Raw genomic sequence first — 19,025 nt, 5'->3', positions numbered from 1 at the left:
TCACATGAATTTACTGTATGCAAAGCTTTGAAATGAGCAGACTGATTAGGGCACATACAATAGCAGATTGATCTGTAAGGTTCAATTTGGTATGTTGCTCAAATTAATGTCATTAATTTGTGCCTGGTACAGAAATATTGCACACAGATTTTTTTTAATGTAAAGCTGTTCAAAGGAAAGACTCTGTGGAAAAAAGACAAATATTTGACATGTCGAGTTTCATTTAAACAATCCCAGCACATGTGCTATGGGGTAGTAGGAAACAACATACAACTGTCCAAAGGGAGCTGTACAAAATGTACAAAGGAAGGATTTCATCGGTGAGAATGTGAGCAAACCTCTATCATATTGAAGGTTTTGTGGCTTGTTGAACCTTTGATGCTACGAGTGAATGGTTCACATACTGTATGTCCCCTCATGTATAAACAGCTGTGCATGCTTTTTTATACAGGAGGTGAAAGGTTTGCCTGTATAGATGCTCAGAAGTTATTCTGGTGTGCATTCCACTTAAGAAACGGAACAGGCCAAGGAGACATAAAGACCAGCTGCACGTCAGATGTAAACTTTATACAGAGGCTCCCCGTCGTCTTGAGCTATATAAACAGACATTCATGTGGGATCGTTAAGAAAAGATGAATTACAAGCAGAGAGATACAGAGATTACAGGGGAAAGTATGGGAAGAATGAGTGCCGCGCCAAAAAAGCACATGGGTAAGAAAAGTATGTTTGGCCTGGAGGACAAATGTCTCTGTCAGGCAATTCCCAAGGAGAATTGGTGACCCTCACAGTGGAAAGCCTCTTCCAAAAGTCAGGGAAACACAGCTGTACAAAGTCTGGGAAACCAGTGTGCTCAAGTGTAGACGATCACATAAAGGCCACAGCTCCACTACCTGCAAACAGAGGGAATTCGATCATTTGTTTCTCCCTTGTTTAAACACACACATGAAAAATTAATTACCATTCCTTAATTATTATCTGGATTATTGCTACATTGTCTTCAATAAAATGGTATCAATCTGACTAATAGGTTAATCATTGACTGTGATGAAACTATGAATCATTAGTTGCTGCTGCATTACCTTATTAGTCATAGATGTTGAGTATAGCTGTTGGCATGAACAATTGCAGGTGGTTTTTTGCTATTTTCAAAATGGAAAATGTGTTTACATTGGGACGGGAGCCAAAAATTTGCCCTGTGTTCCCTTTGTGCTGGAAAGTTTGCCAGGAGAAAGCAAATTTATTTTTTGGAGGACAACAATGCACACTGTTAATTCCACAAAAATGAACAGGGTTCACTGAATCTCAAAAATGTGAAACCAACTGTTGTATAATATAATGTCTGTCTAACTATGTATAACTGCTGTCATCATGCTTCCATTTTCTCAGGATAACCATAAAACCATAAGAAAATAGGATTAGACTGGGCTGTCAAATATAAAACATTTGATTAAGATGCATGGGTTTAAAATTGCTGTCCAGAACTCAAGAAACACAACTCATGCACTGAGTTTTCAAAACAAGGAAATGAGCAATTTTGGCAGTAACAGAATATTTATATTAGACTGCAAACTCCCATCACAAAAAATACATGCTTCTGGTAAACTCTTATGCCCCACATTCTCAAGTTCACATTTTGAAATAACAAGCTATATTTAATATCAGAATTCTGGCAAACAGTTATGGTACACCAGTTCCTTGCAGTGTGAGATTTCTGCCAATAGGCATAAAAGAATGTAGTACATAGTGCAGCAATCTGTCAATTATACAGGTTTGGAGAAACATGGGCTTTACTATGTTTTGTGCAAAATTTTGTTGGGTGATGAATTGTTTCACTCAGAAGAAGGAAGGGGTTGTGCCTTTTGAGATCTAGTTGCATAGGGTGTTGGCAGTGGTCTGAATGTGGCGGCAACATTAGCAATTTTGGGAGAGGTTTTGATAACTAATATCTTGTGTGTCAGAGACTGCTCCTATTCAATTAGCTAGTTACCCAGCCATGTTTCCTACGTATCTCAGCTTTTATTCAGTAATGCTGTTTCCCGTAGGCTTCAGTCACTAGAGTCTGTGTGGCTTTACCTTAATAAACCAGTAATTCTGGATTGAGAAACTTCACTGGGATCAGGGTCTGTGGAAATAGTTTTGTTCAGTGAAAAAAGCGTAACAGTGTTAAACAGTTACAGTTTGCTGCTTTTTAAGGTCTGAGGGAAGGGAGGTCTTGCTCCATTACAGCCCTTTAACCATGTTTCTTATTCTATACAAATTTCATGTGTATTTTGTGTTGACAGGAAAGCAATCAAAATTTTGTGCTTATAGAGTTCGCATTGTACATTATAATCTTCAACCTTTATAGAGTCTGAAAGTGGTTTATGTTATATAAGAGTTTTTAATGAAAGTTCTATGTATAGTAGTTTGTGCAGAATCTAAAATGACATGACAGAGGTATATTTTTGGAGTGTGTTAATTTAAAGACAAAAACACTATAAAAAATCATTATTTTTGATGAAGCTGATGGGAGAGGCTCCCTCTTCTCTGAAAGTACCTGCTTGCAGTCAAAAAACAGATAGATTCTGGAAAAATATCTACCGACAGTTTCTTGGAAAAAAAAAGAGGGAAAAAATTCTTTTGGTTTCAGCGGGAGGTGTGATCTTTTTCTCTGACATTGTCACCGCTATTGATCTCAGCGCATGGCACATCTTCACTTAATGGTCAACACTTGCCCACATTCAGTCCCGGCTTATCAATGTCCCCAAGGCGGTGCTGGCTGGATGGTGTCTCTTCCCATTAAGCTGGCTTCTGCTTCCCTCTGATCGGGGGGGACGGGTTTGTAAACAATTCAAGGAATGGATTGTTGAGCGGGCACTTGCCAGCAGTCATCAGCTCTCTCCCTTAAAAAAAAAAAAAAAACAATGAGAAGAAGCAGCAGGCAAAGGCTGAAAAATTGTGAAGGCAATGTTGAATCAGGCTTTTTGAAGTGGTTAGGAAACTTGAATTGGGAGGGTTACAGGTTCAAATCCTGAGGGTGACACTGCTCCTGTACCCTTCAGCAACTTGCGTAATCGAAATTGCCTAAGCATAATGTCCAGCTGTTAAAATGGATAATATAAACATGCTAACCATGTAAGTCAAAGGGAGAAGGGTGTCTGTTGAGAAAAAACAGTGAATAGGTATGACAATATTTATGATATCACTCCCTGGGCAAGGTAACCTGAATGTTGCATGACGATATATAAATATAATCGCAATTCCGCATGTTTGGCAAACAGACCCGGCTTTAAATGACCTCGTATTAGAGCTCTTAATGGGATACCATAGTCGGGGTGATGGGACAGAGGGGAGCAGTATTGCTTTTTGCCATGCCTGGGAGTGATGGAAAACACAGTTAGCAGAACCGCCAGCGTGCAGACTGTGGGGCTGCCAATACGTTTTCCTGCCCGTAATGAGAATCGATGACTGGGGTCGGTTATTTGTGGAACGACATCCTGTGCGGCAGTGTTTCCGATGAGGGTTTCAAGGTCACCTCGGCTTGCACTTTGGGCTACATCGCACTGGGGGCCGCATCTGGGACTGCGTGCGGTTTGTGTCAGCGCGAATACGCTGTGAGTGCTGAGTCCTGTAGGGGGTTTGTGGTGACATCCCTCCACAAATGCGGGACGTCCTTGTCTGGATTGAAATGAATATGCCGGTCCAAATCTGATGTCATGTGTTTTTTCATGTGTCATGTCTTTGGTCTCCGTCTTTGGATGTCTGCAAAGAGCCTAAACCTCACGGAGTTTCACTGTGCATTGCTTATTAAGGAGGCTATACAATGAAGGCCTGTAAAAATGCATCCTTCATGCTGTAGAGTTACTGCAGCAGTGACCCAATGTAGCACTCTTTACCACCCCCTCCCAAACGGCATGGCAAACCCCCTAAGGGCGTCAGGGCCACGACTCACTCTGATGATGTAATTACACATGCTACAGGGAAAAACCAATCAGGGGATGGCTGATGAGCGCACAGACGGACTGTTACAGCTTGCAACCATGCATGCTCCAAGTTATTCATTCATCTTTTTTTTGGTCCAGGATTAATGGTCAGATGTCTTACATAAAAACAAAATCAAAGATGGGTGATGTAAAACATGATGCATGGGGATAAATAAGCTTGTAAAATGCAAGGATTGATGGACTGTTTGCCTGACTGGCATTGGCATTCTCCCTTCATATGATTTTAAAACAGAATTTAGTTTGGTTTCCCCCTCCCCACCCCATTGGTATTTTGTAAGAGCTTTCATAAAAATAACTGACTGCTTACAAATACAAGGCTCACATTGACAAACCTTGCAATGTTCTAGGATTCAATTTAGTTGTATTCACATACTGTGATGGAATTGGGGGAAGGGGCGGGGGGGCTGTTTACATTCATGCAGTTTGTTAATCCATTCTCTACAACTTTTTCCAGGGATTTCTTTTCATTGCAATGATTGTTTGCTGTCCTGTACATGACATTTATTGGTAACTAAAAGCTAAACGGATCTGAAACCGACTCGCCAACCCATTTCTGTCTCAGTCTTTCGCTGTTACTTACTTCTTGACATGAATGTTATATTTATAAGTGGTATCCAGGAATTCTCTTACCCTCTGATTGTAATTTTAGAAGCATCCTTAAGGAATGCTATAACTCTTGTTGCCATCTGAGCCTGGTTTATGGCCCATTGATGCAGGCCATAGTTGTCACGGTCTGTTAGGCAACAACTGGCCTTATTTTGCCATCGATCAAATGTTGTCCTTTTCAAGTTATACCTAATTCATTCCTGTTTTGACAAGGTTTGTTGTACTTGCTTAACATCTGGTACCATAACAGGTTATACAGTCTCAGTTTGTTCAAATGTATTTTAATCAGGCTGTTGTCTGTGGCTATTGGTGTAAATTTAATAGTAAAAAATCAGTGTAATGCAAGGAGTGAACCTTAACATACGAGATGGAGATTTTGTTCATGTGGTCCTTTACCCTCGTTATTGGAATGCTGAGATTGTAAATCTTTATTTGGATGAAAAGTCTTTTGTGTGCTGTACTCTGTCTATGCGGCCGCCTCCATTTAGAACGTCCAGATGGTGGAAATAATGCCATGAATCAGAACACATGAATACCAGCAGATTAGGATCTGTGCAGAAAGGCGAGGCTGCATTGCAAAGCCTTTTTGCATTGCCACCAGTGCCCTGCCACAACAGTGGATCTTTGATAGTCATTCACTTTGCCACTGCTCATCAACAAAAGACTCACCAAAACAGTCTAACTTGATTCAGTCTTACCTATGACATGTTATGGAGGTGGAAGTGTATCTCATAACCAAAATGCTGTGCAATCAGGAGACTTGTTATTTCACCAAACCAAATGCTCGGTGAGAGAAAGAGCAACTGCAGTATGTGTGTCAGATAGATTGGCATGATCTTCTATTGGCCCTGACATGGAAATCTTCTATCTTCAAGACACACTAATAACAAAATGTTCCTGCCCAGTCCCAGGTACCTCTGCGACTTGAGTGTTTGTGATCTCCACAGTGCCTAGATGGCTCCATTGCAATACACACTAGTATTCATGATGTCACTGTACTTTATTTAGTCTCCATTCCTAGGTCATTGTTCAGCATTCAACAGTCTCTGTTCACATTGCACAAAACATATATAAATATATAAATATATATATATATATATACATTTTATATCAAAGATGTTTGCTGTGTGGGCATTTTCGTGTTCTCATTTAAGACTAATGGACAGTCAGTAGAGGGCCATATCAATAATGAAGAGGGTATTATCTTTTGAGGGTATCATCGATTCTACAAGCCATTTTTTAAAAACCACACAGTGTTTCCCCTAGCATGAGCACCAGGCTTGTTGCTTATTAATTGGTGGTAATTTGGACTCTTATCTTTGCCACATTATTTTTTTAAAATGCACATGCACCTGTAAGCAGACTGTAATTTCCCCTGCCTCCTGTGAGACCAACGGTGCCAAAGCAAATGGTACTTGTCCTGATGTTGTCTGTGACAATTGTGCTGTTAATTGTGCTGTCAGTGAAGTCTTCACCACTCAGAATTGTGGAGGACAGGAAGAAATGTCCTTAGGTAAATTTTCCAAACATGGAACAAAACATATTTGAATGCATTTTTATGCAATAATTTTGTTTAATAAAATAACATTTCTTATGTTCATGATAAGTGTGATAATTTACACTTGTTAGTTAAAATGCACAGAAACAGTCAGCACAGTGTGGTGTGACAGCAACCAGGCAGCAGTGTGGAGTAGCCGGTAAGAAGTAGGGCTTGTGACTGAAAGGTTGGTGGTTTGATTACCTGCTGGGGCACTGCTGCTGCACCCTTGGGCAAGGTACTTGACCCAGGTTTGCCTCAGTAAATATCCAGCCATATAAATGGATGAAATTGCAACCTTTTCAGTTGCTCTGGATAAGAGCATCTGCTAAATGACTATAATGCAATGTAACCATCAATGTTTGATCTCAAAGTAACTGTTTGATCTTTTCTTGTGTGAGGCAGGTTCTGCACCTTGTTGGTTCACAGTCATTTTCTGTCTCTCTACAGCTTTAAGAGTTGCAGTGTAGACTGTGAATTTGCCCATTTTTCAGCTGCATCTCTTTGACTGGTCTTAAGAAGACTATCATCATACTCATACGAGAGCAGTAATTTTCACCATCCGAAGTAATCTATGTTCTGCTATGTCAGTTGGAAACCTGGCAGCTCTAAGCAGCACCACTTTTACCTCAGATTTTTTAATGTGTAGATTCCTAAGTGGCTCAGTCAGCAAGGAATTCACTTTGGATGCAGGCTGAGCATAATGGCACCTGGCTTTGTCATTTACCGCTTGTGTTTTCACCTGGCTGTGTCATTTACCGACAATGGCACGATGGCGGCAGATAAATTGGCTCCCTCTCTTTTGCTCTAAAATCTGTATAGTATGCATATGCTTTTGAGAAGAATGTGAAATGATAAATTTTGTTGTAAAAGGTATGTTATTCTGCTGTAGCAGGTGACATTATCCCAGAAAATTGGTTCTCTAAGCTAAGCTATAAACTTGGGACTTAGGCTGACTCAGCTGATTGAAAACTAGAAATTTGTATTACTTTACAGTCTGCTGTATGCTTTTACAGATGTGAAATTCACTTTTGATTTTTCTGTGTAATGGTATGGAGATAGAGATAGTGTATTCATGGTCAGGATTAAACTGGATTTTTCTACATATTAAATATTGTAGGGGAAATATATAGCTGGGCAGTCCTTCACCAGGGTAAACTAAACTAACCATGCCAACTGCATCACAAATGACTAAAAGGAAAATTGTTTTGCTTAGCAGTGCACACCGAGTTTACTGGTTTGAGTAAAAACTTACAGACATCATAGATATAAATGCAGTGCCTCACATGGCTTTAATGCAGAGGTGTTTGAAAAGGGTAGAATTTATAGTCTGAATTAAGAGAGGATGAGCCCTTGTGAGAGAAAATTGTTTGTAAATCTCTGATTCCTGTCTCTAGCCCACTTGATTATAGTTTTGACATAATAACCTCAGCACCATTTACAATCCACACAGATTTTAAAGTGAACAGTCTAAAAAGTACTTTCTAAATCCTCATTTAATGCCCTATTTATATTTATTTTTTTATATTATATTATATTTATATAAAGCTTTATAATGCAAAAACATTGTCAATACCATTTTGTTCATCTTCTTAAAAAGTAAAAAATTAATCAAATTGGATACATAGAAGCTTTTAAATCCTCTTTGGAAACTGGTGTTTAATTTAACCATAGAATACAGGTGACCTAGAAACTACTCAGAGCCTCATTAAAAGTGACAGTTCCCTAAACTATTTGTCAGTATAATGGTAGAGGGTGCAGAGAGCTACACCTGTAGGGACATACTGCTGTATAGTAATTACAAATACCTCCTTTGGTTAAAACATTCACACTTTCAGTTCATAATGACTGTACTACAATTCAGAGTGTGGCTAGTCCCCATCTGACAGCATTTGTCATGTCACAGTGTCTCTCTGAGTAGCAATAACCTGAATCTAAAGAAGTAGGAGCCATGCAAGCAATAATTCATATACAATCTCACTCAGAGACACACACACAGACACAGTCACAGTCACAGACACACCCACACACATGTGCGTGTATTTTACAGCATTAGCCTACTGGTCTCTTCAGTAGGTGTCATATTGGCAGAGAAATGTGTGATGGTCACTGGTTCACTCAGAGTCAGAGGCTGAAGTCTATGTGGCTTCAGGGTGTCTAGAGTTAACAGGCACTTTCAGCACTATATGTATCCCTGGGGTCTATCAGGTCAGCTGATACAGAGCACCCCATGGTGGACCTAGTAGCCAATCCCTGCTTAGAGAACAGGAAGATTGTTACCTTAGCATGGAACCTGAAGATAAAAGGGAATCAGATTCACACTTATCAACTTTGCCAGTTTATTTAATGAAGAGGAAACCTTTACCCATAGTGTGAACAGAAAAAGGAATAGAAGACTATGCCTCAGACTACAGGACAATCAGCCACCAGCTGTGCAAGGGGACAAAAGGGACACTTTTTTGCATGTATGCCCTTTTCACCCAATTTTTGTGATTAGCAATTGAATTATTAGGCTCGTCTCACCAAAACCTCTACGCTCTAATGTTTTTCACATCACAAATCCCTCAGTGCGCCACAGCAAAATGCCCACCAGTTTGAGGGTACGCTGTAAATCCACCGATGTCTGCTGAGTGAATGTGTCTGAGGAGTCACAGGGTGCTGATAGCAGCGTGACAACATGACCCTGGCTGACCTGCCCACCTCCGCCCCTGGCAGAACAAAGCCAACATGCTCTGCTGCTGTGGGTTTTTTTTCTGTTGCGTGACACAGAGGAAGAGACACTTGACAGGCCACAGTGTTGGTGGGGAAATCCCTCTGACAGTGAGATGATTTCATGGGAATCCTTTCTGAAGTGTTTAAGCAACTGCATTTACAATTACATTGCGTCGCTTAGCTAATGCTCTTATCTAGAGTGAGTTACAAGTATGTGGAATGATACAGAGAGATGACAACAGAACATGTGTGAATTTATTACACATTGCTGTGATAAATCATAAATTCAAATGAAATTTTACAGAAATATAATGAATACAAAAGTGCTACAACATTCATAAGAATATGCTTGTAGATATGGAATAAATGTTTATTTATTCTATGAAAAGTCATCACATTTTGCCCACAGTATATCAGAACCAGTGATGGATGAAGGCATGACAGTCCAGCTGGGTGACATTGAGACAGTTTTCCAGCTGGCTTTGATGAGTAACATTTCACAGTCAACCTCAATAGCCAATCTTGGAAACAAAGTTAATATAATGACCACATGGCATTTTGGTCCTGAGTTATTGGTCTATAGATTTCCTTAGACATCCATTTATGAGGCTTGCTTATGACAAACTACCCAACCAGCACATAATTTGCTGGCAATACAAAGTGAACTATATGTTGTTTCAGACATTGCTGCAATTCATGCCTAGTAGATGTACAGCCAAAAGTAGTATTCGTGGGTAATAAAAATAGTTTTATGCAGCCTAAAAAAAAGGGAATTCATACCGCCGTTCCATCAGAATGCTTTTCATGTCTTGCCTCAAGTGGCAGCATATATCTTTAACATAGTGGGAGTGTCTCTTCTATTCATTGGAATTATTCATTTAAAATGAGATGAATGACCACAGCTAAACTAACAGGATGCCTAGCCCAAGGCAAGGACAGGAGAGAAAGGAAAAAAGTCAACTCTGTCGTCTCATGATGACTTTCTGCCTTGCATCTGCAACTGTGCTGTTCTAGTTATGCATAAACGTAATGGAATTTCTAAAGGACGTTTCTGGTTCAGGCTGAAATTGATTCATGTTTAGGTCTTCGTAAACACTTCAGTCGCTTTTTTTTCTAAATATGGGATAAGGGAGCTTGAAGTACGCTGCGCAATACTGACACACAGGGAAGTTTTTTTTATTTTATTTCATCACAGGTTTTAGAATAAACATCCGTCCCCTACTGGACTAAATGCATGACACTGCCACATGCACTAAGCCATGACCACCGAGCCAAAAAAAAGGAAATCCGCACAAGATTGACGACATGTGTTACGACAAAAACAAATCAGATGATGGCTAAAAAGGGGAATGGCCAGGGTTACCTAACTATGTACTGTGTGTGAGTGCATGGAAACAAAGCAAATGCCAAAAGCGGCGTGAGGCAGACCTCATAAACCAAGATAAAAGAATATAAAGGAAGTGTTACAAAATGACCTAACGGAAAGGAGCTAAGGAACAATGAAACAAACAAACAAACAAAAAAAGTGTGCACGTGTGATATGATGTGACCCAGTCTGAATGCATTCAATAATTCCAAACAATACACTATGTTTAAGTCAAAGTTAAGAGCTGGCGAAAGGTGAAAAATTAAATATTTATATAAATATTTTATTTAGCACTTCAGATATGAACCTCAGATAACAGCAGTTACAGTTATCCAATTAGAGATGAGCCTGATAGAACAGAGCTGTTTTGATCTGTTAAATTGTGATGGAGGATGAATAATACCTCACAGAAGAGTTTCAGTATAAAATGTGTTAATTGTTGCTACTCTTCCTTTTAAGAGCGTGTGATCAAATAATTGAGCATCTTTGCTGACTTTCATCTAGCGAAATACTGCCGTGTGATGACATTTGTTTATTGTAAATTGTAGCAAGAGATACATTTGTATTCCCCATTCCATGTTCTTACATTTTTTCCCCCAAAGCTCCCTAGTAGTATGACTGCTTGCTTGTGCCTACTGCATGCTATTCTCTCCTGTTTTAATTCATTAGAAAATAATATTGTACAATCACAAAGATGGAGGTATCTTTCCGCCCCATAAATTCTATTCTACCTGCACAAGCAGGCTGATCCCTCACACACACTCCCTTCTGTCAGCTAATTACTCAAGAAGGAGGGGTGGAAGTGGGTATCCCACAGAAAACAGCACAACGACTACATACACATCCAGGGCACAGTCAGCTTCAAATATTTTGCCAGCAAGAGCTGACAAACTTCTCGTATATTAGTGCCAGGGAGCATGTGAGAACTTCCTCTCTCGGGACGAACGCCAGCCAGAGATGGGATTAATTACCCACACCTGTTCTCACTCACAGACTCTGTCTGGGGGCTCCAGGCGAACGTTTAAAAAGACGAAGAGCCGAGAGCCGTGGGGAGAGCGGAGGCAGGGGAGCTGGACGATTAGATTGTGGGGCGCGAGACCCATATTACAAGTGCATTTGCACTAATCCTGTCGAGGAGCCACTTAATGCCATTCATGGCTGTGGCAGGGCTACCCACTCTGAGGAAGACAGTTAGGTAGCGGGGGAGGGATTAATTATACAGGCAGCAAGGGCTGTGACAATAGGGCTGTGTGCATCACTATCGATTAGTGACGGGCATTTACACTCTCTACTGAACCAAATCGTTTTGTTCAGTTCAGCGCAGAGACCGGGTTCAGTGACTCACTGATTTGTTCAGCCCCTCCCCCTTCCCAGGTGAATTTTATCATTACAATATTAAATTAAATTTAATTCAGCAGATATCACTTACTCATACACAAATTTTGAAGTACACGTATTGACCTGATATTGACCCGGTACACCAACTTGCTGAAAAAAAATACCTTCATTGGAATGCAGTCCTGTAATCTTATTTTTTATTGTTCCCATGTTTAACAATATGTGGTCAGGAAACAACTGATGAATTGCAAAAAGTTATTTGGCAAAATTAGCTTAAAAGTATGCTAGTAGATTTATTGAATGTTGCTATCTCTGTTTTACATGCTATTTAAGTATTTGATTTTTCCATGATATGGTATTGTTGTATGTATCATCACAGAAGGGAGTCATCCTGTGGAAATACAATGAACAAGATTCACGTACTCGTGCATTGAAAAAACTGAAGGAACTGAATTAAGTGGAAGAACTGAACAAGTCAGTGGTGAGTCTGTGAACTACATCAACCACCTAACTGTAGGAACGGAGCAAATTACTGGACCGTGTACTAATTCATTCAGTGCTTCGGGAGTGTTTACATTCAGTGACCCGATAGCTCATGTGCACCGCCTGCCCAAATATAACTTTTTCCTACACTCATGATAATTTTTGGTTTTGTAGTTTTAGATAGTTATTGCTCAAAGCATTTAGGCTGGAAAGTCAAATGAATGAATTTTGGGATAGCAAAATCAGTACATATAGTACACGGAAAATAATTTATTCAAAAAGTTTTGTGTGTTGGTGAACTGCACACCGCTATTGTGTTATGCTGCCTTTTTCACACTGCTGGACCAATGACCTGCTGCCAGTCTATTGTTTGTGCCTCGAAGGCCCTCAGGCTCCCTTGTTCACATGGCTCAACCCAGCGATCAATCTAGAAGCTCCTCAGCTGGTGTATAAAGGCACAATTGTTCTGTAAAACACACCTGCAGTTCTGCTTTGAAGGCAAGATCAAGGCACCTCAAACTGTATCACACAAAAAGATGAATTATCTCCACAGGAGATAGACAAACACTGGTTGCTCTTATCTGTTTTCCTTTTATGATATATTACATAAAAGTAATGGAAAAGATTGATGGTCAATATTTTTTCTGCTTTCAGAGATTTTCTCACTCAAGTGCGAGATCATTAGGGGAATTTTTTTTTTTTACCAAATGTTGTGTCAGTAAAGATCCAGATATTATTCATTAGAAGGAGATGGGGTGTGTGCATTTGGGCAGCTGTGTACATGATGTACTCATATGGGCAACATTTAATTTCACTGAAAATCTGTCGTATGACTTCAGGGAACGCAAACCATTGTATGCACACCCCCCCTGGAAATGAGTTTGACATCATCTTCCTAATGAAACGGGACAGCTGATATCAACAGTGCAGTTAACTTTCTGTTATAAAACAACAAAGAAAATGATTATGTTCCTAATAATCATAGTATCAGAACACTGAGATGAACATACAATACCAGTCAAAAGTTTGGACACACCTGATTAAGAAAATAGAAAACCTGCGATCAAAGACATTTTGATTTAAAGACTTATGCTTAAATCCTTGAAACTTGTTTCTTAGACAAATATAAATAGTGAAGTTGATGCCTATGTATGAATTTCTTTCCAATGTTAATTTTGAAAATATGTTTTGTCTACTTATAATATAAGATAGTGTTGTTTAACACTTTTTGGTCACTGTATAATTTCATTTGTGTTTTGATGTAATTTCATAGTATGGATGTCTTTTATTCTAAAATGTGGAAAACAGTAAAAATAAAGAAAAACCCCTCTATGAGTAGGCATATCCAAACCTTTGACTGGTACTGTATGTCTGGATTCAAGTACTTTTTATTCTGGATTTATTTTAAAAAGGGCACCAGGCAAACAGGTACACGTGGTTCTTGGCAGATGCTCAACAAGGTGGCCCGTGTGACATTGTGCTGATCCCTCTCAGTCAAACTAGGAGATTGCTGAGCGTCATTTCTGCAGCGTCACAAGGTCACCTCAGCCTGATTTGCATATACATGTGTCACAGCGAACGTGCCAAGCCTCCTTGCTTTAAAGTCTTGCCACCTCGCGGAGAGCCGTTGCCATCATTCACCCGAGTGACCTTGCTAAAATTACAGCAGCATCATCACCTGTTAAATTGAAAGGGTCCCATCCACCGGACTGTTGTTTTAATTACCATTTCAGCTTGCTGTGTTTGAGGCATTTTGGCCAGGAGAAAGTGAATGTACTGCAGTGTGAATCTATGCGGAAGCTGGCACAGCTGCCGATTGCACATGACCGCCACAGCCAACAGGAGCCCAAGGGGCATGATGAAGCCTGTCTCCATGTAAGGGAATCTTAGAATCGGGGGAAGGTGGATGGCGATATGGCACAGTGGCTCGCTCATATGCAGACACCTCTGATGCTGAAAATTTGCCATTTTTTTACAAAGGTTTGGGGAACGAGCAAGCCGAACGCAGAGGCACCATTCCAAAGAAGCATGAGTCATCCCGGCAGAAAGGTATGTTTGTGAATTAAAGATGACAGCTGTCACATTATCCGCCCACAATAACAAAATACAATAAATGCTGTGAAAAACTGACATGACTGAATATACAAACTGCTGGGGCCTTCACAGGGGCTCTTCACAAATGCACTACCAATGGATGGATGATCATTATTTAATGATTCAAAGTAGCACCTACTTGGACAAGGGAGCGCTTTCATAGAATAGCTAATGACAATGGCTAATAGCAAAAGTGTGGAAACAGCTGTGCATTTGTAATTGTGTTACTCAAAAACTAAATATGAAATTATAATTTCCTCAAAGTAAAGTATAAGAGGAAATTATAATTTAATGTTCGACCTCTTTAAAACCCATACTGGTCATCGTGGACAATATCTGACAAGACACTTTTAATGCGTGGGCTATACATTTTGCTAATATTTTAGCATCACAACAATGAAGTGTAAATTGGGTCTAACTATTGGCTGATGGTCTCTTGTTTTAGTAATTGTGAAATTAAACCACCTTGTTGCAACTCAGACAGTACACCCTTATCGTATGAATAATTAAAACATGTAAGTAATGTAATCTCGAGATAACGGGTTAATTTATGTCATTATCTTGAGATAAAGCTGGTTTTCTCGGGATAATGAGTTAATTATTTTGTTATCTCGAGATAACAAAGCTCATTTTCTCGAGATAACAAGATAATTTATCACAAGAAAATGACTTTTGTTTTCTCGAGATCACAGGATAATTATGGAGAACTCAAAAATGAGAATCTGGTTAATTTGATCAGCGTTTCCCAAACCTCTCCTGGAGGACCAGCTTTTAAATGATCAGTTTATTATTCAGCAGCTTCAGGAGTTCATAACGAGTTGATCATTTGAATCAGCTGTGTTGGAGCAAGGAGAGATCTAAAACATGCAGGACAAGGGGTGCTCCATGAGAGGTTTGGGAAACGCTGCATTTAATCACACCTGATTTTAGCCTGTCATGACTGTCGGGGAGGATCTGAAATGATCTTAAGCTTTTAAATGATCTTAAGTGATTAAAAGATCTCTAACAGAAAGACACAACACAATTTCTGCCTGTGTTAGACCTTGACTGAAGTACAGTCAGATGCGTTGATCACTAATGGGTACTCCTGACATTTTCAGCTTCTGCACTCCTGATGTCTGATAAACATTAGCCTATAAGTAATAAGAGGAAAGGACCTTTTGTTTTCTCATGATAGCGAAATAATTAAGTCGTTATCATGAGAAAATGAGCTATGTTATCTCGAGATCACAAGTTAATTATTTCGTTAACTCAAGAAAACGAGCTTTGCTATCTTGAGATAACGAAATAACTTGTGATCTCGCAATAACAGCATAAAAAAAATAATTGCAAGCTGTTCTCGGCTTCCGTATTCAAGTCAAGTAGCTTTCATTTGCTTATTTTCATCAGAGAGTTTTTTCTGTTATTGTTATGTGGGTACTCACAGTTTTTTTGAGAGCCGCATTTTCTTGTTTTAGGCCTTCTATATGTTTATTATTGTATTCTACTGCTGTTTTTAATTCCAACATCTTTTATGACATCGTGCAGCAGATCCAGCTTTCTTCGCCGCTTCATCTGATGCTAAAATTGTGCGGTCAGAGTCCGTTTCACTGGAACTTAATAGTTCTCTTGGGCGCTTTGCGTCTTGTTTAGAACTCATTTTAATATAATAACGATCAATAAAACTCAAGTTTCTCAATCACATTTCCAGCTTTTTTATGATGTAGTTTAGGTTTAGTAACTTTGTACATTTACACGGGACGTGCTGAGAGTGTCGCGTTCAGCGCACCACGCGCTGCGCCATCTTGATTCACACCGTGCCTCCCCCTGTTTCTACTATTGCTGTGGTACCAGACATAAAAATCTAAAATATAATAATAATAATAACAATAATAATAATAATAATAATAATAATAATAATAACTTTTTCAGGTTAAGAAGTGTTTTAAGGTGTTTTTGTTCACATTGAATGTGTAAAACCAGTTTTCATATGACTTCAGGGATCAAATATGAATCAAATGGATTGTCCAGATTCAAATGTCATCAGATAACGGAATTTAATAAAGTGCTGTATAACAAACTCTTTGCAATCATTGACTGTAAGTCAATATGTCAACGAGTATGTCATTGGGGTCCTGTATATTGTACACAGTTAGTCCTCTCACAATCTGTTGTAAAGCAGTTAATAGCACACTTATGACCTACTAAAGGTCAGTAACCCTGAGTCTCGCCTAATTCAGTTTGTCACGTAGCGTTTGATGTATTAACATCAATAGTACCGGCGTTCTATGCCATCTAATTTGCATTTAATTTGCAAAGCACTTAGGTATTGATCTTGTAAATGTCTGCTGTTATTTGACCCACACAGCCAATCTGGAAAAAAACATCCATCAAACATCACACACATAATGATCTCAGACCTAGAGGTTGAGTTAACAGCGTGACCACTAATGTACACAAAGGAGAACAAGATTAGCATGATGAATTATGTAGTTTTGGGCTTTGATCTGCTGTGCAGTTGCTGGCAGATAGCCTCAGATCAGTACGAAAGACCATTTGACTTAACAACTCAGAATGAACAGGGATGTGCTGTATGGAAAATATTAGGAAAATCACTCTCTCAGCCTGTCTTGATCTTTTTCCTCAATCGTTCTTTAAATTCTGCTGATGAGGCACCTTATTTGCCAATCATGCGCATGTACAGATTTGGCATGAAATGGCCCGCAGGCAGCATTCTGTGCATAAGCTGTGATATATCAAAGCTGAACTTGACATAAAAATGTCCGTATCTCTACGCAAACCTCAGACCATTCATGCAAGCAAATTTTTGTGCCTGAACGGCCGTACCGCAGGGCAGTGGCAAAACATGCTTCTCAATCTTAGGGAGACTGGAGAAAAATGTTTATAGTTTGTATTGCTTTAATCAAACATTTCAGTTAATCAATTAAAATTAAATCTCATCAAACGTAACAATTCCAATTGGATCTATCACATAGCATATCAACATTCTGACAATAATACATGTGGACATGCACAAAACCCTCAATGGATGTGACATACATAAGATCATACACATAAACTTAAAACAATGACATGACAAAATTAGTAAAATACCGTAATCTAGGCTACTGAGGAGGGACACAACTATCATTTCCGTGATTATACCTGATACCTGATTATAACTGATGACTAATGCATTATTGTCGTGTATGGACAGTATAGGTTTGCCCTATTTTCTATTCAGGTACAACAAGGCAATGCATAAAGACATGGAAAAAGTTTTGTTACACTGTGAACATATCTACAAAGAGGACAATGAGTAGGTTATGAACCTGTGAGTGTCAAACTGAAACAAAACACAATCCAAACAGTCCAAATAAACTAAATGCCCCCATTGGGGTATGGGGTTTTACAGTTCCAAGGTTCTGACTGGCTGAGCCACATCCAAATGAGTATCGTCAGAAGGCGCATACTAGTCACACAGTGGGATAAAGTAGACAGGTGGTCCAGTGTTCCATGGGATGGTTTGGACCGTGTCCAGGCCATGCAACAGTGTGGAAATGTGCAGGCTTTGCAAGCAGTCAGTAGAGCTAACAAATGGTTCATCACTGACCGGGGGCCTTGTAAGAGGTTTGGCGTGTGTCTGAGGCCGTGGAAAGAACCAGAAAGAGGCATAATGAGAAACGTGCACCTGAGTGTGGAGTGGGTGATTTCTGTCTGGCTGCTGGTGTCTCCCCCCTTCTACGCGGCCATGTGTTTTCATGGTAAACGGGCACAGCTGCGTAATGAGGTGCTGATTCCCAGCTGTGTCCCCTTTCAGTGACTGCGCAGCTCTCGCTGCAGTCTTTTCCTTCTGCGCAACTGTCACAGGTGGCAACTGAACACTGACCCCTAGAGAAGCATCCCGTGCCAGCCAACCGGCAACCATGGCCCTTGTGAATTTCCAGACCCCAGCAGACCACCACAGACTAAGGCTGGGCAAGTTTACAAGCTATAATCTTTATCTGACAATCAGGTAAATAAAAGGGAAATTCTGCCCAGCAGGGTGTCTCTCTGTCCACCCACAGCTACAATTTTAGGTAAAACAAAACAAAAAAAAAATAACTCATTAAAAAAAACTACTCATTATAACCAAGAAAGAGAAAAAGAAAAGGCCCAAACAAATCACTAAAAATGGATATACTTAATGATGTTAACTGGAATGCCAACAAAAGTTCTCTCTCTCAGGGCAAGCGAGAAAACAGAATCTTATGCATTCACAATGAGTTACCAGGCCTGTAGAGGACAGGGCCACACAGGTAGGGTTGATGCATCCTGCCAAGAAATCTACAGCTGAGGCGGCTGGCAGATGCCGGTCCTTCCCCCCGTAGGATTACTGCCAGAGACCACTGCTGTCAATCAAGAGTTTTTGCTGGAGACCGGAGAACCTGGAGGAGGAAAAGAAGAGAACCAATCACCAGGCCAGAGACAGGTACCCAGACATGTAGAGTGCTGCTCACCTTTTGTGTCTTCACTGTGTCTTGGCCTCTTTCTGTCTTTCAGAGGCACAGGAAAAGCTTCACACCAGGGCCTCAAATCTCTCAGAGTAGGAAATGGGTCTTAAGGGCTCAAAAATTCTGAGAGTGACTTTTCTACACTAAAAGGTAATCCTATCTCAGCAGGTATTTCTTGCAAGTTTCCCCACCCTGTTAAGAGTTGCCAATGGGTGGCTTCATCCAGACAGCATGCACACATTTTACGTGTAAGTTACAAAAAAAAATGTTGGATAAAGCAAGTATTTTATTAGTCATTGACCTTACCAGAGACATTTTTACTGTCAGTGTGAGAGGAATGTCACCACTTATTGCTTTAAAAAAAGTAATTCAAACTATGTCTCTTGGCAATGGGCAAGTTTTTATTTGAAAACAATTTTGTCCTATTAGCAAAT

This window comes from Megalops cyprinoides, chromosome 16 (genome assembly GCF_013368585.1).
Source record: "Megalops cyprinoides isolate fMegCyp1 chromosome 16, fMegCyp1.pri, whole genome shotgun sequence".
NCBI classification, from domain to species: Eukaryota; Metazoa; Chordata; class Actinopteri; order Elopiformes; family Megalopidae; genus Megalops; species Megalops cyprinoides.
Note: the sequence above shows the minus strand (reverse complement) of the source record.